A 23,540-nucleotide genomic window follows, 5' to 3' on the forward strand; every position below is an offset into this window, starting at 1 on the left:
ATCATTTTTGTCGGGGCCGATGGGGGCGTCGAAAGATATTAGCGAGCGTGTATACCGCCCCTTTCTGCGTTCCCTAATATACGCAGCGAACTGCGAGGCGACGAATATAAAACCAGCCGGCCACGGTTCGTTCCCTCGTTCCCCACGGTACGACTAATGGCCGGCGCACGGTTTTGCAAATTGAAAGAAGCGGCGACGGGGCCGAATCGTCGAACGTCAGTCCGCGTAAATTATCTAATTTAGACGCAGGGCCAGACGGGTCGCCGTTTCTTAGAGACGAACATCGGCGAAGACACGGGAGAGAGAGAGGACCCACGACGGAGAATGGAGAATCGTATTCGGCTCGTTAGGCTACCGTGAAGAAAGAGGCCTCGCGCCGCATCCTTTCGAAGGATACGCGGATGCGCCGATGTAATAAGCGACGTGAAAATGTACACAGAAACGTACACGAAACGGCAATATATCGCCATGTGTACAATCGAAAGTAGGCACCACGCAAAGCGTGAAATCATAATACATTACGCTGCAAAAGTGTCATGAAGCATACCCGTGTTTTCCCTTTGGTCAGAGTAAAACACGGAGGACAAGATTTTCGAATTTCACCGCACGAATCGTCGCTTTTGCGCGAGAGTTATCAGAAAATATTGTATAACTGGAGCGGGGTGAGACGCGCGTTATAACGTAAACGTAAAGCGTCCGTCCGTCTCGCGATAATGCATGTAAGTAGGCCTCGTACTGGCTCACGTACGTTTTCGTTTCCCAGCGAAACGCGAGATAACAAAGATGTTGTTATCCGTCCGGGATACAGCCGAAGGACGAAACGAACGAGAGAAAGAAGCGATGCAGCGAGAGCGACTCGCGCGAGAACAGTGAACTTACTGACGGGGAGAGCAGCGTCGCGTTTTGTACCGTTACCACACGCGGATGTAAAGATAATAGTAGCTCGTGTATTCGTGTTTATGGCGTATAGATTCTACATGTCTACTATGCAACGGCAAATGGACGAGCAAATGAGTAAGTGTGTGACCGCGCGGGTTGCCGTACCTATACTGAGCCTCACCGAGCCGGAGTAATTTGCGGCACGCGAGGTTTGCATCGGCCTCGGGCTCTTGCCACGCGCCACTCATTCCCTGCACGGAGCACGGTGGCTCGGATGTTCCATGCCACCTCGATCACGCATCAGTATCTCCCAGTGCGCCCTAGGATTGCCGCAATTCAGGAAACTTATGAGGGACCGCTCAGAAGAAATCAACATCGGTTCAAAAACGCAGATAAAAACACGGATAAAGCGGATTGAGGTGAGAAATTGTTAAGAGTAGCGTTAGCTTACAACTGGATGTGATAAGGAACCAAATGCCGCATTAGGAGCGCCAAGCGCTCTTATTGGACAGGAGATTTTCTAGAAACGCATGTATAACACATGGAATTGTATTTGAGGAAAATTATAGTTCGGTCATTACATTTGAGATAACAAAATTTGGCGCGGAATTTTGTTTCTGATGTTTCGCGAAATTTGCTTTAGCGGAAAAGTAAAGTTTTGGAGTTGGTTCCGAATTGCAGAATTGCGTCCATACATAAATGAAAATTAGAATCACTGGCAAACTATTATGCGAGATTGTATGTGCCAAAGTGTTTATAAAATTCGTAACATTCACAAAATTCATTCTGAACGAAAATTCCATGAGTTTTATATTGTTTTTTATATTATTACAATTAAATTATTTGTATACACTATTCTGTTCACTAGAGACTAAATTCTTTCATGTCCTAACGTGTAATGTATTTGCAACCACAAATTTCATTCACCGTTACGCATCCCGGTCTTATACAAATACATGAATGTAGCGATAATTACGACAAGTCAATTCACTCCCCTAGTCTCAACGGGCTCGGACCCTTGGCTTATTATTGAATGTCACACAGGGGTTGCCGAGCGCCAGCAAGATCTAATTCGTGGCGGAAGGATAAGCAGCTTCGGGGATCAGCTAGGAGGGCGTTGACGTGCGAGGCTTCGGAGGGTAAACAGTTTGACAGGACATAGTATTTCTATGAAGGTTCCTGGTAACCAAAAACCTTCGTGTTGTATGGCAACCTCATAAATATGTACGAATGCGCGCGTATATCAAGCGGAAAGGGTTAAAGTCTTTTGTGGCGATGTCTTTTGCAGCAGGACGAGTCGTATATCGATCAACCTACCCTATAAATACAGTTTTATTCTCACACTCGTCCCATTTCTCCCTTCAGTCAATAGCACAAAGGCGTATACGGTTTCCTTGTGGTTGTCTGATAAATATAGCCAATAATACTATAAATAAATATAACAACGTAGATAGATATCTCTCGCTCGCAACTCTGCTAAGTGATTAGAAAACTTTTTTACGCGTTCGATTGACTGTGTTCGAGTCTATGGCAATGGTTTGCGGCGATAAGGACAGTGCGATAACGATAAAAGCTAATAGCACGGTACATATGTTTGAAAATATAGTGCGTCTTAAAGCGAGCGGGCAGAATCTCGCGCGTCCAGACTTTGGACTCGGCGCGTTATAAATTTCGGACGATTCGTACTTATCGGTTCTCGTCAATGCGCGAGCAACGAAATCGGATGAAAACCACTGCGCGACTGTGGATGAGCCGCGTGGTCGCGGAAGATAACCGACAGAGCTTAATTGTTTCTGGTCTGACGACTCTCTATGCAGTCTGCAATACGCAGCAGCCAGAAAGGAGCGCCTTTGTTTATCAAATCGAAAGCAAAATTTGCATGCACCACCGACCGCGAGAGCCCTCCTAGAATTTTTGTTCGCGTGACTACACGTCGCGAAAGTATTCCCTCCGATCATTCCTCAAATTTTGATTCGCTCCGTGCGCTAATGAGCGTCATTAGCGTTTCGTATGCCGTCCGTTCGCGTCGGGTTCGCTCTGACGTATTCCCGGGACCCGGAAGGATCGTTTGTCCATCAATCTCAGTCGCCCTTCTCGCCGATACCGGCAGGAGAGAGGCATCTCTCTTGGCTGCATTCCATAAAATATTGAGCGTCGCACGAATGAATCCCCTGCCGTGGGAGGATTTAATTATCAGCGTAGAAACGAGAGTATCCCTTCCCCCTTCTTCACCCTTGGCAGGGCCGTATGTATGCGGACGTGAGCGCCAAGTAACTGTCGGAATTATCGCACCCCGAGGTGTACTCGCTAAGTGCGCTAGGCACCCGACTCGCCGCTGTGTTATTGAGCAGCGCAATGATTTAACGTTGATCGAGTGTCTCCGAATATGGTCGCGCGTTTGCTTCAGGTAACCGAGCTAATGAAATTACCTTACTGCACGGTGGCGTATATACAGATATACAAACGCGGACTTCGGAACGCGAGTATTTGCTCCGCATAGCCGCACGCTTATTCTTTCTTATCGTTGGATTAATATTATCTGCCGTTTATTGGACATTATTAAATTGTTTACGCTTTGGACAAAACATGTTATAACATAACATGCGTTTGGAGTGAAACACGAATCTAAGTAATAAAAGCTAGCAATTAATATTTCTTTCTATTTGATTTTATTTATCTCTCTCTCTCACTCTCTCTCTTGTTTTCTCTTTGTGTCGCTCTCTTTAGATAATTATTAAAATATTAAATATTAGGAGGAATCATTAAGCCCTTTTAGGCTACGATATGATTACTTCTCCATCGAAATTGCGTAATAAAGAATTGTTGTTGTTACCAAGTAATTTCAAGCCAAGAGAGTCTATTAAGCTTCCACCGACCGATCATTACGAGTGAAACTATAGTGATGCTCCGAACATTGTGATTATCTAGACATAATCCGCGCCATAATGGAGATGTTTAGGAGTGCATTACCAGGCTCAGTGGGCCATGAATGCGGACCTAATTACTATATAAATTGCTGAAACATCGTAGTTATGCGCGAATAATAAGAAGACAGTCGCCGAAACCGGCCCAACATTTTGGCGCCTATAATAATCACCCTATGATCATCTTTATCTCTTTTCTTATTTTCTTTTTAGCTTAAATTCCCGACTGATGTTTCAAAATTTATCAATGTCTTTTTCATACTTATACTTACTATAATCCATAAAAAATTGTAAAACTTATAGATTGTTTGAATATATACTAAAGTATGATGTCATAACATCAAAATGAGTATCAATGCGTCCGAAATTTTTGCAGATACTGTATAATGTGTGACATAAAAGTTTAAGATTTTTTTTTATAGATGTATGTCCGTGTGTGCACGCGAGGGATACGCGAACGTGGCGCTTATTTTATAGAGGCGCGTCGGCGCCTTTCTTCTCTTAGGGGACCAGTGACGCGGAGTCAGTTGGGCGTGGATCGAAGTCTCCTTTTCTTTTCTGCCCTTCTAAGTAAGAGCCTAGCCGGATCGCGTGCCTTTAGTAAGAATGAATACGTATGGCCTCCGAGTAAATGGCCACGTGTGGCGACTCACCACGTTTAAGTGCATGCAAAAAATCACCTGACATACACGAAAACTTGACTCAACATTGACCATAATATAGACCAAGTTTGTCATATAATATGTTTATTACAAATTATATTTTGCTTATATATAATGAAATATATTATAATATTTATAATTTTTATAGTGTTGTTAAAATTTACGTAAGAACTCTCGTCGAGGAAAATTTAGGAATTTTCACTAATCAAGTTTGAAAGATACAACATTTCTTCATTCTATTTTAAATAAAATTTATGTTAACAAAATATATATTAATATCAAACATTAATATCACAAGTTATAAAAAAAAAACTTATCGTTTAATACAATTTAAAAAAATCAACGCGTTGAAAAAAATCGGTGTTATTAAAAAAAAAAACCAACTTGTTCAAGCAATATTCCCTGAAAAAAGTGGCGATCATTTTGGGACACTCTGTGTATATTATGTCGGCAAGCAATACGAGATAAAAGGCAGCATAACAGAAGCGAAAAAATCAACTGGAATTTGGAGACACAATAACCGAGTAACAACCCTTGCCAAGCAGAATATCGGGGGATTAAAATACGAGGAAGTAAAGTTCGGAGGGAACCGGGAAGAATTCCAATTCAGATAACGTACCTCTGACATCGACGATACGTGCTGAATTTTCCCCGAGCGTGCAAAGCCTGTCTATAAGGTCGGGAATTTACAGACAGAGAGTATAAGGGGGCGAGAAGCGCGGCGATACCGAAATGACTCCACCGTATCCGCGAATGGGAGCAAACGACATTTATTGCACTACTCGTAACGTGGGAAAAACAATATAAGGTATATTGCGCCACAGTATAGATACGCGGTGTACGCTAGTATTAATGTACCAACGATTTTTTTAGTATTCAGTCTGATAGTAGCGTCATGAGTTTACACTCGATAAGACGTCAAGAAGAGAAAACGACAGTGGCAAAGACAGCGAAATGAGGCAAGAAAATGTGAGATCATTTGATGTCTCGACTAATTTCTCATATAACGCTTTTTCTTTTTCTTCTAAATATGTAGAAATATAAAAATTGAAATATTAAATATTTTAAAAAGCAACATCTAATCTTTCTATTATGTAAACTAAAATAAAAGTTGTCTGAACTGAAATATGAATTAATGTACTATTGTGTCAATTCATACATAATAACATAATATTGTCAATCCTGAAAAGAATATACCTAAATCATCGTTACAAGCAATATGTCTGAAAGATAAACCTCTTTGTAATAAATAAAAAACCGGTGTTATCCAATTAATATAGCCGATATCGATTTTATTACATAATTCATTTCACTTTTATTATTAGCTTGCTCAATAATGCGCTCATCTGTACGAGGTGTGCGCCAACTGCCATCGTGCCATCGGAGAATAAAATCCGAGGTAGGTAGCCACGAGGCACGGACGTGGCTTTCTTCGGAGAAGGCGGCTCTTCTTAGCTCAGTCATAACTAACCGAGGCTGAGCATCGTGCGCCTCCTCCACCTCCTTCTCCACCTTCTCGGTGCTCGTACCTTCGCCGCGCTAAGGCTGTAAACATTTTGGCACCGCGCGATGCAAGAACAATAATTTAGTAGGCTCACGGCCTCACGGGGTCCGCACGTTGCGGCGCGGGATTCCTTTTGCCGGCGCGACGACCGACCACGGATGTTACAAGACGTGGATACGTCGGGGTGCTTGTAACGCGCCGCGCGAAACGCGCGCGCCACACGACGTTGAGTTGTCGATTTTTGCGAAACGGCGCGTCCCCGGCCGCCGCGCCGGGGAGGTCGTTGACTGGCCGATTCTCACCGGGAAGGCGTAAGGCTATTCGGGCAGGACGATAATTAGCAGTAAATCACGAGGGGATGCGTGCGCGTACAGCACGTGGCCCTCGTACTCCGTAAAACACAAGGGTGGCGAAATTATAATAATCGCGCCGCAAGAGAAACGTGGGAGTCGTGCATTTAAATCTTAACAGGCGAAAGTCGTCGAAGATATATCGCCATCTTTCCTTGATCATTCCGTGCTTCTCGAAAAATTTAATTAATATTAGGCAATCTAATCGAATATAAATTGTAGAAGAAAGTAATATATTTGTCTACATATATATAATACCAGAAAAATTATACAAATAAATATATGTCTCTATATGTATGGATAGATCCTCCGGATACGCGATGCAAACGCTATGAACATTGCAATGTAAGAGGTAAGAATAAAAGTTAGCGAGCGTCAGCTATTTCTCGAAACTTTCGAAAACGCACTATTGTGCTTTTCACGACACATCGTATATATTTCAAATTATTAAAACACAATAACGTATTGATATTTTACTATGTGAAACAACCTTCCATCCGTACAAACTATAGCTAAATGTTTACGGATATGAGAAATACAATAAATTTTACTGAACATTCAAGGACGCTAATACTCGAGAAACGTACTTGCATTGAGTCCACCACTTGACTTTTTATGCGGCCTTTGTCATAATTTCGAAACAGGATAGACAGACGTTCCACACGTAAAACCAACATTTCGTTTCAATCAGACTCTAATGCGATAAAATATTCAAAATATTATACGGGTGGTACTACTCTGTGTAAGACATCTGATAAGATACACACCTATCAGATAAATCTGCTATTGCACAGTAATTATCGTAAATGCGATAAATCGGGATTAGCGTCCGTCAAACGACAAACAGAATAAGAATAACTCTCAAATTAGACCAATAAGGCTTCTCGCGCGTAGCAGCGCGATGCTGATCTCGATTTAATTAACGCTAAAAGAAAATAAGTGATTTCCCGTTAATTGCGCTACAACAAAATCACTTACAATTTTAGGAGACCGCAAAGGGAATGGGCGACGAGGAGGAAGAAAAACGTTCGGTAAAACCGCAGGCCTGATGCAGGTAGGCATATACGCACATCCATATGTCTGCGCGTTATGGGACCCGGTATAGGCTAGCGGTGCGTTATTATTTTTAAGACTGCATGGATTGAATTTTTATAGGGCTGTTGGCATACGCTTAGCGGGCCCAGTGGTGCTCAAATCGCGACGGTCCTGCCGAATTTTACGACGTCATTAACGAGGCTTCGAGTTTGAACACCATTGACATCGTAACGAGACTCACGGACAACCCCATGTTAGCATATGAATACCGGGGTGGTGAGGCCGCGAGGCACGAAACACGACCAATAAAAAGAAGTAGGTATGAAAAGGGGGAGGGGGAGAGGGCGCCGCGACGGATCGGTTTCGTATAATAAGCCCTTCCGTCGGTGCCGAAGGGTGTTAACGTTCCCGCAAAAAAAGGGTAGAGTTTTCACCCCACGACCCACAACCTCGATGCAAGAGAGAATTATTCGAACTCTAAATTTACAGTTCCGCAGCAAAATATTTCATATGATATTCAATTCACGTTGGTTTTCGTCACATTAAAAATGGTTTATATAATTAATCAGTCATAAAATTTAAAACAAATATCGGCTACGCAAAGGAATTACATATTGCTTATATATACATAAAGGTCTATCGTCTCCATGAAAAAAAAACTTATTTATAAATGTTTTATTAACTTTGCGGTTGACATACATTCGGCATTTTTTTAAATCAAAATTAATTATTTCTCTTCTTCTCTCGACAGAGGCGATGAGCTCGTGACGCGTGTCGTAGGCGATGCCTAATCGGTTCATTCAAAAAAATCCATCTAGACAATGACTCACAGCATAGACTGGCCGTTCCACTATAGGCCATTCCACTGTAGGTCAAAGTTCACGTGGGTCAGGGCCATCTTAATTGACATATTTAGATATTGCACATCGTTATCTTTTTTTTATCCTCTCCGGACTGTTCGAAAGGTCTGGGAAAGCTCGATTAGGTTTTTTTTTTAACCATTATTCTGCCGTAAAGACAAAGAAATTATATAAAAGACAAAGAAATAATAGTCAAAAATATTACCGAAAAAAAGATATTCAACTATCGAATAAATCAAGATACCATTTGAATAAACACATCACGTTAGTCTAACAAGCGTTTCACAAAATGTGATTAATGACATGATTAATGACTAAAAGGAACAAGCGATAGAGCGCATAATTGGAAGCTGTCGTCGTTAGTTCAACTCGTAATAAAACGCACTGTCCAACTATCAACAAAAATTTCGTCAATTTTTATCGTTTTATGTTTAGCCGTAAATTATACACACTTGGGCAGCTGCTTCCCATACCTGGAGAGAGCACGGTCGTAATCATTTCTCAGGAATGTATGATTGATTTAAACCGTGAAAGGGTTGGCCCGACGGCGGGAGGGAATAGAGGTAGAAAGAGAGAGTGAAAGGGTGATTCGGGAATTTCGGGCGCGCGGATGTGCGCGCAGCGCGAGCCGGGAGAAAAAAGAAAGGGCGCGCGATGCGCGTTGTGAACGCCGCGCCGCGCCGCCACTGCTGTCGGGACACGAGATATACAGCGGAAACTAGGACACGTTCCTCGGGAACGCAAGGCCAAGAAAAGGAATACTGCGAGAAGAGAGCGACGGAAGAAAGAGAACGAAAATTATGGAGAGAGAGCGCGGGCTCCGCTGTAATAACATCAGCGGGTCTTAATGGAGGCATCAGCCGATACTTGTGGCACAATTTCACGGGGTTTACGATGGCGTATATCAGGGGCCCCGCTGAGCGGATCAGCCCCCGGGGGATCCACATATGTCCCACTGAGACATTCGTAATCCCTTGTCTTCGTCCCGCTCGTTGATCTCCTCAATCATCCTTCCTTGTTGGCCCCCCATTTTCGCCGAACATCTCCCCCTGTTCCCGCGACCCCGTATGTTTTCGTTCACCTTGTTTCGAACGGGAACGACGGTGAGGTGTTTTTGATACGCCCGTAAAAATTACGACGATGTCCACAAGTTCAACTTGTGACGAGTGCTACGGCATTTCGAGAAATTAAATCGATAACGAGATAACCCGCACTTGTAAACTCTCATATCATAATATTTTCACCCTTTTAATGATGTTTCATTGCGTTTAAGAATGTTTTTCAAACTATTTGCATTTATTTAATTGCAGAAATAATAAATTTAATTATTAACTGTGTATAATATTGGAATTGCAGAAACAATGAATATATCGTGATCTATTTGTATCTATTGGTTCCTCGATAGACCGTAGGCGGTGTTTTGTATCAATATACGAGAATACGATTCGCACATCTGTCTATATAGAGCAAACAACGCTCCGGGGGGTGTCCTGACGTTTTCCAATGCGATCCCCGCAGATGCATTTTTTACGACTTCGCATGCAAATAATTTACATCCCGATCTGATAACTGTTCGCATTCGACCCCTTCGTGATAGTGACGAATGTCGTTTGGCAGACGCGTGTAATGCCATTCAAAGTCGCTCTATCTTGCATTTCACACCCCTGCGACTTTCCTCTCCGGCGATGGTTACGATATCAATCTCGCCGACGCGACAAACAAGGATACGTTCAATATCGGTTTACTGAAGCAAATACCAATAGTCGACGACGTTCCGAGCTTCTTGTCCTCTCAAGGAAACAATGCCTCTCTCATAAAATAAAAAATTTGTGCAAATTACAGAGCAAACTTGCTCCTTGCTTTACATATATCTTATTTATCTCTGTGTATATATATATAGATAAATAAGAGAAAAATAATTATCTAATATATATACTAATTAATCGATATCGATTGATGTTACTTCATAACTTGAATCACGACGAAAAGATAATACTTAGTTATAAGAGTGATGTAACAATGACATTAGATAACTCATATTACGGAGCATCAATCATAAATTATCAATTTACTGTGATAATACAACGATAATTTCGATAACAGCGGAATATTCAGGAGGACGGAGGACCGCAATTAAGCTTAGCAACGTATATCGAAATACATTAAGTCAACACCAACCAATTAAGAAGTGCCGGCCCAACCCGATACGATAGATACGATCCAATGAGTGGGAGGGTCGCTGCTTTGAGAGAGCCAAGCAGGTGATGGGTACCATTGTCTCGAGTCACTATGGCTACGGCCGCGGCCTATAATTTCGTCGAGATGGCCGATAGCGTCTATGAAACGCCGATTGAGATCGATATATGCCCGTGAGGATATGTACGCTGACAGCTTGGCCCCGCTGCGGTAGGGTCGAATTGAGAGAGGTCAAGATCTTCTGGACAAATGCCACAGCCACGTACGCGATGAAGGAAGCGAAGGTATTCATCCCGACAGCAATGTCGGCTACTATTACAGGAAAAACCCGTAAATTCTGAGTCAGCGCCCGGATTGAATAGTTTCGCGAATTTAATTTAATTTCCAGAAATTGTTACGTCGTGTAAAAACTAAGAATTAAGGTTTTATATATAATCGAATAACTATAATTACTTTAATTTCTTCAGTATTATAGATTTTACTCCAATTTTTTATACTAGCACTGTGATAACTGTTTATTATAAATTTATATTCAGTATTAATTTGCATATTATATTGCGTGTTGAAAAGCAGAGAAGAAACTAATTCTATTTTCTTGTTTAAGTAAATTCTTAATTCTTAATTTTTAATTTTAATAATTAATCTACTTTCCATAATTTAGACTCATATATGTATAAGCGTAATTGGAACATCCCGTATACTAAACACGTAAATAATAAAACGTTTTGTATTCTTTTGTAGCTAACTGACATATTGTGGAGTTCCCAGTAATCTAGTGCGGTGCATCACGATCGATGTGGGAGCGCAATCCACTGAAGGAAAAAGCTTTGAAAGGCAAGGCAAAAAGCTACGATATAGAAGACGGATTTACAATTTCGTCTCGTCATTGTCTAGCATTCGTCTTAAGATAATTTGTCGATCTCGAATGGCCGCTTGTGCATGATATCATCGACATTCTTGCATATATAAGTCTTATTATTTATAAGCAACTAAATTAAATTGCAGACTGTATTCTTCAATTAAACGATTGATGTGATAAACTAATAGACTAATTTTTACATGTTTTTTATATAACGATAGTTATATAAGTACTTATAATCGATGAAGATTTAATCATTGTAAAGTTTTTGTTGAGTACCTAATTCTTTTAAATACATTAATCTTATATATCAATTGATTATTTAATCTCATATCTATTTATTAAGATTCGCGAACTCTTCAGATAATGAATAAATTCAATAGATTTTGATCTGTGTATCAAGAATAACAATATCGAAAATAAGAAATAAAATTGTAATAAGATAAATAATAAAAACGTTCTAAAAGTTCATTGAAATGCAATGCGATTTCAACTGCGCCAAGATCCCAAAACAGATTCCATTCGACCGAGAGTGAATCGAATACCGAGAGGCGCGCCTGAAATACTTCCGATGATCGATGCCTCATCATCGAACGTTCCTAGGAGAGCGTCAGGTTGTCAAGCGATTATGGGACATCATGTAGGCCTACGGGGGAAAGAGAGAGCATAGCACGCGGGTATAGGAACGGAACCACGGGGTCGTGTTCTTTAAGGACAAGCCGGTATCGCGACGGTCTCTATTAATCACCGCGCGATGACGGGTACTTGCTCGGTTTCTCACGAGTTCGATTCATCGAACTTGCATTTCGTAGTCCGGTGTTGGGCCCGCATTCTGTTATCGAGACCCGGGACTGCTTCGGGGGCCCCTTTGATTGGACGGCGCTACCGCCATGGGGTTTCTCACGGGGCGAGGCGTCGAGGCAGGATCGAAAAATTGATATAATGAGACAGATTATCCAATTGAAAATTATATCTCCTTAGTGTCGGTGTTGACGGCGTCGGGCCAACGATGATCAATTATACATCGATACCGACTTCGCTTTCTATCAGTATTGTCGAATATTATTAGTATTATCAATAATAAATGCACTGCCGTCACTTCTCACTTGCTGACCTGTCAACGAATCTTTATTAAAATTCCATCGATACATTCCAGCACGACGACAGCGAAAGACATTTCGTACGATAATTACCATTGCAATCTTATTACGACGCGGTTCACAATAATTCGCAATAATCTCACGGCGCGGCGGCGGCTTTATTGCGTTCAACGCTGAGAGAAAGCAAGACAAAGTAGAAAGATAGATAGTTTCTTGCGCGACGCCGACTCCCACGAAAGTATGAGATTTAATTTATAATTTCGGAAGTGCTGTAAAGGGAACCGACTGTCGGAACGTCGCTCTAGGGTACAACCTGTCACCCCTTTAGACGAGCAAGCCCCACGACAGACGCGGACACATATGATAGTGATACGATGCGTGCACACACGCACGTGTGTGCTCCGAGTTAACCCATAACCCATGTTCCATCGGCTGGCAGGCATGAGAGCCTCGCGCGGGACTATACGAATTAAATTTCACAGCTCGTGAACAAACGTCAACTTTGTCCGATATACTAGACGCCGCGCCGCCGACATCTTCCTCTCTACGAATTATCGGTCGCCATTAATTCCTGTATTAATAGAGTCATTAAATATACAACGAATCTTCCCATACACTGCTTAAAGCAAAATTCCCCGACATATTTTAATCGCACCCGAATCGCGACGTCAATTTTTTTTGTACCTGAATCATAGCGAAGAGAAGAGACTCCCTTGGATCCCAGAAATGTAGGGGTTTTTTCAGCATTGTCTTTTAAGTCTCATGTTCCACCTTTTGGAACTGGGCCCGCGGCAAATATGATGGGGGCAAGAGGATACGCGTAAGATACCACCGGGACCGCGATATGAGGAGAGAGAAGCGGTGGGAGGGAAAAGAGAGAAGGAGGATCCCACATCGAAAGGCCCTGTCGAGTGTCGTATTATTTCAGGTTTGCATACGTTTCATGTTTCAGCCCATTATACTCACGAGGCCCACTGCTCTTCCCCTCTCTCTTCCTCTCTCAGCGCCAAAGTGCTCGCGTGTCCAAAGGCATACACGTCGTTGCCCGAAAAGATTCCCGAGGGACATAAAAGGAGAACCGTATAGGGCCAGAGATGGAAGGGACGAAGCAGCGACCGAAAAGGAGGCGCGATAGGAGGAGAAGAACGGTCTCCTCGGTCACGGATATCTGTCGCGAATCATAATATGCTGTTATTAACGTGTCGCGGTTATCAGCCCGAAATACGTTAGTGCCCTTATCGATAAAGGTATCGGCGGCGGCGCGGCGGTGGCGCGGCGGCGAAAAATCGCGAAAGAATCGCGATATCCCGCGCGTGTGCAACTCTACACCGAATTCACGAGGGGTCCTCGTTTCCTCGAGGAGAAATTAAAGGCAAAAACGATGGAGAGGATTGGCGAAGGACACGCCGGGGACCCGCCTGTCATCGGAGTGCGACCAGTTTGGCTGCCTATCGTACATTCCAATCGACAGAAAAACCCGGCGGACAAATGCGCGAGAACAACTTCGTAAACGCACGTCTACTCTTTCGCCGGGCGCGTTTCGGTTTCTCATCGCCATTCCCAGATCTTCTCGGTTGCATCTCCCGCCCTCTTTCTCTTCTCTCCTCTTCCCCATGTTCGTTCGCTAATACACGAGATGTGATTTTCCAGCCAGGAACAAGCCCGAGATTATTTTGCTTCTTCCATCCGATGTGTTCGGCAGCAAGGATAACGAGCCTCGGAAAGTTATTTTCCGTCAGTAGTTAAGCGGTTTTTATATAGTCCTTCTTTATACAGCAAAATATCACGGGTAGTAACGAAAGGGCAATCTCTCGCCATACTGGAGTTTCTCATAGAGATCGTTCTTGTTTCCCGATCGTCAAAGGCGACGCCGCGACGTCACAACGTTGACCCTAACGATTGATCTGATTACAAAATATTATTTCCACGTAAGCAGATTGTGTGATAGGTGATCGCGGGAGTCGGCTGCATACGGCCGGCTTTAACAGGAAAGATCATGATAGAAGGGTCCGAGAATAGGGTGGCACCGTTACACGCTAACACGATTACCGGACGCCGAACGTTTCCGAGGCGCGGTTCGCCTACAACACCCTGCTCTACAAGCCCGTGTCCGAGGCTCAGGATGACATAGGGTTATTGCCGCACCACCGGCTACTATCTGCTCTCGGGCATCAGCCCGTAATTGTTACAAATCGCCGGACGTCCTCGCAAACATTGATCCACCCTAGGTCCAGAAGTCGTTACCGAAAAAGGACAGATCGCGGCCGCTAGGCAAATCCAGCGCTTATCTAGAGACATAAAACTTAAGAGACAGTGTAATTGATACGAAAGTGGCTCCGTCTTTAACGTATAATCAGATCTAATAATTTAAACGCTGGTATTAATGAAACTGTAGACGCAGATATCGCCTATAATAATTACGATGTAATACAGATGTACTCTAAGCGTAAAAGAGCAAGGAATGTAATTTAGTCCCAATAGATTCAATTTTCTCAAAGTATTGACAATTAGAATATTAATGGTTTTAATTAATAGATAATAAATTAAACAATCTAAGAAGAGAATAAAGTTTATTATGTTCAAGTTGACGAGAGGATGATAGTATATGTATTCTATAGAGCGCGATGCATATTTCACTGGATGGCACACGAGCGAAAACAAAAGCGATAAACTCATTTTAGGCTTACGCCAACTCGCTAATGAGACTATTCAACCTGTATCAGGCTGATAATCAGACTGATACATTAAACTTGCTAATTGGATTCTACTCGCAGCGCGTATATAGCGTGTATAGTTAACTCCGCGTAAGTCTTATCTCTGCAGAATGAGCTGAACTCTATGCTCGACAACTCAGTTATCATTTTTTTTTGTCACAGAGTTAGCCGAGAAGACACAAGCGTGAAACTGTATCTCGGGTAATCGTATCTTAAATGTGCGTGTAAGCTTTTCTCGCGCGCATCGCGAAAAGGCGATTACATTAAACTTATTAAAACGACCGCGAGGGAAGAAACGAAGAGAATCCTTTCAAGCTATTACCATGGCGTAGTAATAAAGAGGTGTGTTGTGTCATCGTCGTCATTACTACTTGGTAACGGGCGAAACTTAACGCCCGTGTAAAGAACAACCATGCGTGTAGGGGAGAGATAAAACCGAAGATATCGGCGACGTAAAAGCACATCAGGATGATCGAGTGGAACCGGGCAGAAGTCCTAATTCCATTAGCACGAAACGAATATAAAGATACGTTAGTGTGATTATAATAAACATCATTGGTCAACTCTGATGCTGAATACGCGTTACTGTTATTATCTTCGCTGTTGTCGTTCGTTAACCGAATGAGACTTGCAACGACATCGCCGAAACGCGTGAACTTAATCATTAATATCTATCGACATTATCACCGATAACAGGTATCCGTTAACGCGACGCAACCCGCATTAAATTTGCGCGAAGATATTTATAATTGGTTAACGTAGTTTACGCTGGTTTACGCCTCTCGGCGACGATAGGATTACGTTACTTCAGAAGTCTCGGATGTATCCATACACACATATAAATGGTACTTCGCGCCGTTCAATACTTCGATCGCCGGCTACCTCTTCTCGCGCGAAACTTGCGAGACTCTGGAGTACCGGTTCTCGTCTCGCAGATCTTATCGGGCGCCGCGCGCCGCCACTACCGCTTCTACCTTCGCGATTGTAAAACAGATGCTCCCGGTTGTGTTGCTACTATCGATAGGTGTCGTACCACGCCTGACGTGTAATTCTGTCAGGAGCCACACGAACGGCGAGTGATATCTCTTTCCAATGCGAGGGGTATACGGAAGAAATTTTAATGGAGTCCGCAGCCTGTCTCGAAATAGCGATAAGACACGCTTGGACGGCGTATTTCTCTCATGAAAGTTATCGATACATCGTGCAAAGTAAGTCCAATTAAATTATATATCTTATATTTTCATGGAGAATATGTAATATCTAAGCAGGCAAGTCGCCTCGTGCTTCGCGAAGAATTAAAAAATATCGTAAAATGGCAATCTAAAATGTAGCAGTATTTTCTCGTTCGATGAGAACCACTATCAAAATGTCAAGCAACACCCACGCATTTTACTGACGTAGCTCTTCTCGATTCTTTTTTCTTCAGCTTTAAACCATCCTTATTCTATATACAAACACATTTCGTTCGAGATTTTGTTTTAAAATAATCATGGAAAAATATACAAGTTTGTACGTATCTTTTCGTATAAATAAATAAAATGTAATACACAACTACAATTATCATCTATGAGTGAATTAAATGAGCTATTTCATATACATATATATCTTTAAAGAAAATTATGTATATAAAGTCCTTTCCCCCTCTGAATTTCATATTTATAATTTAATCAATTTTGAAATATAAATAATCTACAGTAATTATATCACTTGCAAAGACAATTACTTATTAATCTTTGTGTAAATATATATATGGAATTAACAGCGCACGTATCTTGCATAACAAATTTCTTGTGTCTAATTACAAGCCAGTAAAACTTAACATTCGCGACGTTGATTTTTATTCCTGTAGAAATATTGAGCGCCCGCGATCACCGCGCTGTTGACGTTTACAACCTAAGTATCTTAATTTGCATAACGGATATTTTGTTCGTACACGCACGTATCGCAATGTATCCACGGCACCGGTCTACTCGTGTGACGTCAGTAAAAAAAAAACACGAAAAGCGGGCCTCGTAAGGAAACTTTCGAAACGCGTGTACGTTTAATGGCACGCGTAAAGGGCCTGGTAAGGTGAGAACGGAATGCGGGGACGTTGCTCATTAACCATCGAGCGACTTCAATCAGATTATAGAAGCTGCCCGGGCAAGGCTGGGTGGCAGCCTGTTTGGTTCACGCTCGTCTTGATTGGCCGACCTCGACACTCTTCGCGAGAGAGACGCACATGAGAACTTTATCCTAAGCATTTTATCGAAGACGGCGCTTATCAGACGTTATCCGGATGATTTTATTATTTAACGCCCTGAATGTCAACATACCGTATGTCATCGGTGCAGCGACGTTCCATACGAGCGGTTTCTACACACAGAACGCTTTACCTCACATGTCGAGATTATACATATAATAAGATTTTATGTGATTCCAGAATTCAGAGATATTATCTGCTGTCTACTTCTCTCCTTTTTGATATCGCAATTTGAGATCAAGTATGTACTTCGTAATATGTTTCTTCAAATCGAAATCTTTTTTGCTACCAATTTTCTCATTTAAAATGACATAATTTTAAGCCGGTATAATTTTAACATCTAAAAATGATGATGACGACGACAGGCGCGACATCATGACTAAATAGAATATCCTAAATCATAGCGACACGTCGGTGGCTGTCAGCCTCCGTTTTAACGACAGGTACTTACCGATAATACGGGAAGGCGAGTTGCGAAGAGGTGGGTCCATAAATCTACTCAGTTATCGGCAGGTAGCACGTACCTACGTTACGTTTATGACAAATTAATAGACTACCTGTTCTCTCTCGGCGACCCGCGATCGCGCTCGGCGACTACCACGGAACTTCGCCGGATTTAACAGCGTTTTAATGCATCAGCGTGTCTCGTGTGACGTCCGGCGCGATTGTAGGGATTATATATCTCGGCGCTCGCTGCCCCACGGGCCACCATAAAGCGACTTCTCTCTTCGTCACGAGTTTACGGCTCTGTCATGCCGCTAACGCAACATAATGCCCGATAATCCCCGCGCGTTGTCGCACTTACGCTCCCGTAAGCGCAACGCCGATCGGTATTGCGCACAGGTGCACCGCCGCAATCTCGACGGCGATATCTCAGGGGAAGACGTAGCGAGGCATTTATCGCAAAGTACAACACTGGCTTAAGATCATTCTGGGATCGACGTCATCCTGTATATCACAGATCTCGCCGGACTAACGGAATTTTATGATGCGATAATTTGGATTTAACATGCTGTTTGATTGAAATAAGCCTCGAAATAAACCTCGCGAGACTGCGATCAGTGCGGCGCTCGACGAAGTTTCTCTACGCTAGCTTAGCATCATTCCCCAAGTGATATCAGTACGTACGTCACAGATAATCGCGGCTAAATGATTTTATAGCTCGTGAACTTCGACTTAACTAGCGCATTAATTTTTTAAAGTCATATGCGTCCATAGAAATGTAATTTAACATAGTTTATAATATTACCTATTAATAAAATGTAGTATTTGTGAAAATCTGTCTACAAGTGACTTATCATATTAACCTTCTCATATAAACCTTTCAAATAAATTACACAATTTAAACAAGTATAACGATAAAATATTACGAGAAGGAGCCGTGTAAAAATCAAGGGACAAGCGTAGTACCATTAATTTATAGCTGTTTAAATGTAAGAGAGAGAGAGAGAAAATCAGTGAATATAGTTCCTTACAAGTTGTTACAATGAACAGACTGTGATCCCGCTGGATCGGGTTTTGGGCGTATCGATTCATCAGATAGGTCTTTAGCCGGTTCTCCGCCGTTCGTATATCAAATTAGTGAGGCTACGTCGGGTGCGAGAAGCGTACGCGTGTAAGCGAAACGACGATAAAGGGAACAAGGGCATCGAAGACGAGGAGAAAACATCCGTGCGGAACGTGGCTAGGCAAAGGACAGAAGAAGGTGGACCGGGAGAAAGGGTGGATCCGAGTGAAGAAGCGAGAATCGATCAATCGAGGCCGAGTGACAGGCAACCGGTGGTATCACGGGCATCGACATGGCGACAAGTGCCTCGTACACCGTTCCCAGTTACCTACGTGCGTCGAAGGACATCTTTGTCCCGATGACGTAGCTGTAATCAAGACGCAAAAGACATACCTACATTGTAATCCTGCTCGACGACAACTTTATCTTTCCTGTTGCATTAAATGCATAAATAAAATAAAATATTAATTCTTTTTCCGTTCCAAACAATTTCTCTGCTTAAATGGACTAAAATAAATGTACTTTTCTACAGCGTAATCTAACTAAGCGAGGTTTCATCAAACAAGGCGGTTGACGCAACTGAATCTGTTACATTATAATTGCATTAGGTATTACAACACGCTCTCGCGCGCGTGGTCGCTTCAAAGAAAACTCATCTATCAGCCGAAACAATATCTTATGTACATAACGTACATTAGAAGGTACTCGTGTACCCGCATAAGTTAGGTCGTCAGATAAGCGCGTGAAAAAGACACCGTACTTGGGACGTCTTCGGGAAATCGATGTGTGGAGAACGGGATTTCTGTCCGCTCAAACGCCGAAAGAAATGCGAAGCTAATACATGTTAACCGCGGTAAATTGAGACCGCAATTATTCGACGGAAATTATTCCGAAGCGTGATGCCGCAAAAGAACCTGTCGTTGTTCCCGTGTGCAAAGAGGCGGTTACGAGACAGACCGCGAGCAGATGGATTAATGTAAAGGCGCACGACCCTAACAAGCGAATTATCTCCGAGATATATTGTGCCGCTTCACGGGTGGTTAAGTCCGCGCGAACAGCTCCTAGGAGAAAGAGAGAGAGGGGGGAGAGAGAGAGAGAGAGAAAGAGACGATTGTCGAGTATAACGCCGCTGAGGAAAGACTGGAGAGAGTCAGAGTAGAACGAGGAAATAGAAAGCGAGAGAAAACGAGACGCAGAAAGCGAGAAAGAGAAGAAAAAAGAGAGGAAGAGAGAGAGAGAGAGAAACGAAAGAAAAAGAAACGGAGAAAGATCAGACGGCTCCCAAGCTCTGAATGACTGCGGCTTGCCTCTTTCCGTCTCACTCCCTGCTAATGCCTTGTAAGCTCTACTAATCTGGTTACCGGTCGTCTCTCCTGATTTACCGAGATGTTTTCATTGTCTTTGCTGACTTAACAGCGGACCATAAAGATTCTCGAACTTACTCTCTTTTCTGCGCGATCTATCTGTATCTAGGCGTCGATGTGCTTTTTATAAGAGGACGCTCTGATTCTCCAACACGCACTGACATTTCGCTTCCGTTCTACCTTCTTCTTAAAAGCTTTCCTGAACAACAATCTTACACGCGCGATCGTGATCATATTATAAACGACATTATGGATTAAAAATCGTCGTCCTTGCATTTCTAGATAACAATCAGAAAATATTGAAAAACCTTACATTTAAAAATCATATATATTATATTAATAAATTAAATAATAAAATTAATTTTATTTGACACAAATGTGAATCAATCGTACGATATATTTGGCAGTGGATCGAAGTTCTAATTGCGAAGAAAGTCCCGCTGGCGGTTGAGTTTAGTGAACTCTTCTCGACAGCGAGCTTCTCTCAGAGACTGAGAGAAGAGCGGAGAGTTCGAAATCCGTCGTCGGCGAACGCCGACTTTTTCTTGGAAGAATAATATTTTCTTACGATGCGGGGAGAAAGGAGGAAAGTACTCTCTCCTTCTCCCGAAACTACCGCGCCGATCAATGGTGGAAGTGAATCCGCCCGCGAGTCTCCGCGATGAATTTTTCCGCGGCACGCACCGACGAGCACGGGATTTAATGGTGGGTACATTGCACCACGGACATAAATTCCGCGATCAAAGTGCATTGCGTCGTATCGAGGCGAACTTTAAAGATTTTATGTGATTAAGTTCTCCGCCGTCACTATATATCCCCCACTTTTTACTCGCTTAGAGCTCTCTCGCTCCTTCTAACTATTTTCGTTCCCCGAACGCAATCTTTTCCTCCTCGCTGCAAGACCTTTCCCTTTTCCCTTCGTCCCGCTTCGCTCCCTTCGCGTGACTTTTTCTACGATTCTTGCGCATCTTCCTGCATCGATTGCACTCCCTCCATCGTCACTGGGAGCGCACGCCGCCTTTTCCTTTTCCGATCCGGTCGGATGCAACGGCGTTGGATACCAGCGCTTTATCGAGTTCGACTCGCGGGCACGTACGACAAATCGTCCAAGTTTTAAGTATTTTCAAAAAGAATCCATCCTACGAAAATATCCCCGTCGCGCGTCTCCGGTAACGGCGCGCGGCGGCGCGCGCAGTGCCGGGCGGAACGGGGGGAAAGACCAAAAGAGCCGGGGCCATAAAATACGTGTGCATGGATGCATTTACGAAGTCCCCAGGTCCGTGGCGACCGGGAACCGGGAGAATACCGGAGGATGAGGGATGAGAACGCAGCGGCGTGCAAGCGCAGGGAGTAGGCGGGAGTGGGACAGAAAGGGAATGCTGGCCACTCTCACGTAGCCAAGTTGCTACCAGTTGTTTTCCCGAGGGACAAATTTATCACCGCGTCTCTCGCGCGCAGCGAGTTTGAGAGGTCAAAATCAAAAGTCGTATCAGCGCGATATTTCGTATCGATATCCCCGACCGCCGATCGTTTCAACTCCCGTTGGTATGTTCTTCAATTAACGTGAATTGTCTGATATTCCACTCCACTCGACTCCGGCAAGAGCTCGACCCACTTCGCGCAGAAATCTTGACCAAGTTTCTCGTATCCGGAATATCGGAGGCTTCCAATCGCGAACGAAGCTCCTACTGTGAATAATGTGACAAAAGTACCGCGTAACGAGCGTCGTTGTTGAAAAGAATTGACGAACATTACCTAATTATTTTTTATACATTCATTTTAGAGTGTATATATCTCAAATGTACATATTTGGAACAAATAATTGTAAAAAGAACGATGTGAACAAACTAAGGTACTAAGATTTAGACAGAAATAGTTTGGGAAACGTAAAACGCTTTTTGTTATTTCAGAATAAATTGTTTTCTTGTAGTTTTTAAAGCTCCTTTTAGCTGTATGTAAAACTATCATAATAATTAGTTTTCAAAATAAGATTCAAATAACATGTAATAAAATATCATTTGTATCTTTGGAGAAGCCTTTAATTAGCTAAGAATATCAAAGACATAGGATAACATACGAGTTGACACAAAGGTAATATATAGCGCACGTCTTGTCGCTTCTCGCTTTTCTTTATTAAGAATCATGATTGTTTTAATTCCGAGCGTGAGATTTGAAATTCCAATTCCGAGAGTCCCGTAATACACAGAAAACAAACGACGAGACATATATATATATATATATATATATATATACATCTATAAAAATATTATATAAATCCCATAAAAAAATATAAAATAAATATCCGTAAGCAGTGCCATTTATATGCACTTGAAACCAGTTACGTGTTACATACACGTTGATATATTTAAAGAGATAAGTACACATGCAATAACGTGCGTGTCAAAATTCATTAGTTTCTCAGAATGCATTTCTCCAGAAAGGCTTATAGAAATCACGAATTGAAATCGAAAACGTTGTAAAAGGATTCCCATAAAGAATGATTCGATGTAGCGCTACTCCGGTAATCTCGACGCTCGTCTCGACGGTACGACATCCCGGAGGTTGCGAGAAACGTAGGCGGGCCTGTAATTTTCTCGCCTCCGGACCATGACGCGCTTCGTAATTTTCATCCGACTACGAGTCATCGGGACTCCGGGTCGTCCGGCGCGGCGTCGCGGTCGAAAATTGTGCTAATCCCTTTAAAGCGACCCCCCGCCCGCGTCCCGAGAAGTGTGATCGGCCGACGAGGCGTAAGTAACACAACAGGTAGGTAGAACAGCAGAGGCCACCGGCGGCGGCGGCGGCGGCAGCGGTGTGCACGAGGAGGAGCGAAAAGGAGAGAACGGCTGGAAGAACAAAAGCAGCAGCGGAGCCACAGGCTCCACAGGTGCTCTCGTGAGTGGGTTTCCGTCCGTTTGGATAACCGCAGACCAGTCGCCAAGGCGTTAGAGCAAACACCGACCGAGGCAAACTTTCTAACGCCACACTGCCGCCGCCGCGCCACCCGGTGAATCCCTTCTCCCCATTCCGGTCCCCTTGAAACTACGATCCTCGGACCGCTCTACCTGCTAACTCGCGTAAAACTGCCTATAATCTGGAAACGCAGCCTTTCCGAGAAGTTCCACCTATAAAGCGTCTCATTGAAAATCGAACGAGTTGAAAAGAGAACGTATGGTTGTTAATTTAGAAAAATGCATCTTAATAGAAATTGAAATATTTTATCTACTGTGCTTTATACGAAATAACACTGCCAAGCATCATTCGAAAGACCAGAGTCTCGAAAAGTGATCATTCTCTTAGTTATAAATACAGTACATAGGATTTTATCGCGCATCGATATTTAT

At 42.9% G+C, this 23,540-nt stretch overlaps 1 protein-coding gene and 1 long non-coding RNA gene across 5 annotated transcripts in view; one reads left to right on the forward strand and one right to left on the reverse strand.

Moving 5' to 3' along the window:
• LOC143895769 (fibroblast growth factor 18) overlaps nucleotides 1–23,540 on the reverse strand; it is a 139,244-nt gene that overhangs the window by 85,614 nt on the left and 30,090 nt on the right. The gene's annotated exons all lie outside the window — the stretch shown is intronic.
• LOC143895935 (uncharacterized) lies at nucleotides 7,304–11,544 on the forward strand. Its single transcript, XR_013256500.1, has 4 exons — nucleotides 7,304–7,373; nucleotides 7,475–7,669; nucleotides 10,318–10,694; nucleotides 11,152–11,544. It is a non-coding gene; the product is annotated as an uncharacterized LOC143895935 (long non-coding RNA).

The sequence above is a fragment of the Temnothorax americanus genome, unplaced genomic scaffold, assembly GCF_048541705.1.
Source record: "Temnothorax americanus isolate GAGA-0224 unplaced genomic scaffold, ASM4854170v1 Scaffold17, whole genome shotgun sequence".
Classification (NCBI taxonomy): domain Eukaryota; kingdom Metazoa; phylum Arthropoda; class Insecta; order Hymenoptera; family Formicidae; genus Temnothorax; species Temnothorax americanus.